This window comes from Stigmatopora nigra, chromosome 11 (assembly GCF_051989575.1).
Source record: "Stigmatopora nigra isolate UIUO_SnigA chromosome 11, RoL_Snig_1.1, whole genome shotgun sequence".
NCBI classification, from domain to species: domain Eukaryota; kingdom Metazoa; phylum Chordata; class Actinopteri; order Syngnathiformes; family Syngnathidae; genus Stigmatopora; species Stigmatopora nigra.
The window spans coordinates 1636454-1637997 of record NC_135518.1 but is presented as its reverse complement, the minus strand read 5'-3'; the positions used below and the strand labels follow the sequence as shown (position 1 = coordinate 1637997).

General features: G+C 34.1%; 1 non-coding gene across 1 annotated transcript; it reads left to right on the top strand.

Annotated features, from left to right (window-relative positions):
• Positions 1-1255: 1255 nt before the first annotated feature.
• Positions 1256-1337, top strand: trnas-gcu (transfer RNA serine (anticodon GCU)). Its single transcript has one exon. It is a non-coding gene; the product is annotated as a tRNA-Ser (tRNA).
• Positions 1338-1544: the final 207 nt, after the last annotated feature.

Sequence of the window (1544 nt, the reverse complement as noted above, 5' to 3'; positions counted from 1 at the left end):
GGCGTCATGGAAACAGCAATGACTACGAGGATTAACAGGAAACGAAACCAGAACTAAACCAGTACTACATCAGGACGAAACCAGACGATCCAACGGCGTCCACAGAAAATCACAATGCTTAAATACCAAAAATAATCCAATCACGTAATTAGCCACGGCTGATAACTACCGTGACGTCATGTCAGGAGAGGCGATCCAGCGACTCCTGACAGTTGTGTCTACAGCAGGTGAGATAATTTCTGCAAATGTTTTTTTAAAGTAGGTTTGGCGATCACTGGGAATATGCATTGTTTGTTGTACTATACTGATCAAATATTATATATATATATATATATATATATATATATATATATATATATATATATATATATATATATATATATATATATATATATATATATATATATATATATATATATATATATATATATATATATATATATATATATATATATATATATATATATATATATATATATATATATATAGAGACACATATATATATATATATATATATATATATATATATATATATATATATATATATATATATATATATATATATAGACACACATATATATATATATATAGACACATATATACACTCACACATATATTTATACACACATATATACACACACACATATATATACACACATATATACAGACATAAATATACACACACATATACACACAAATACACACACGCATACACACACACATACACACACATACACACATATACACACATACACACACATACACACACGCATACACACACACATATACACACACATACACACAAATACACACACATACACACACATATACACACGTATACACACACATATACACGCATATACACACATATACACAAATTCACATATACACATATACACTTATACACACACATACATATACACACATACACACGCATACGCACACATACACACATGTGTATACACTATTGGGAGCGGTTACCGGCGAAATAGCCCCTGGGACTATTTGAGCGGTTACCGGCGAAATAGCCCCTGGGACTATTTGAGCGGTTACCGGCGAAATAGCCCCTGGGACTATTTGAGCGGTTACCGGCGAAATAGCCCCTGGGACTATTTGAGCGGTTACCGGCGAAATAGCCCCTGGGACTATTTGATCGGTTGGGGGCTGTGGAGCCACTGCCATTATTTAATATCTATTCCAGACCATATGAAATATTTTACCAATATTATTAACGCCTACTCAGCATTTAATACCAGACGAGGTGGCCGAGTGGTTAAGGCGATGGACTGCTAATCCATTGTGCTCTGCACGCGTGGGTTCGAATCCCATCCTCGTCGGTTATTTTTCAATCGCAATGTATCGTTATTTTAATTAGAATTAAATGAATGGTCACATAAGTGTGTTTTTTTTTATCCACTTCGTGAATAAGATACTTTTTTTTAAACTTGCGCTACACAGGATAGTATACACGTTATTGTTTATCAGTTCAATGTACAGTAACACATTGCGATTCGCGCTCAATGCGTTCCGAGAACGAGCTCGTA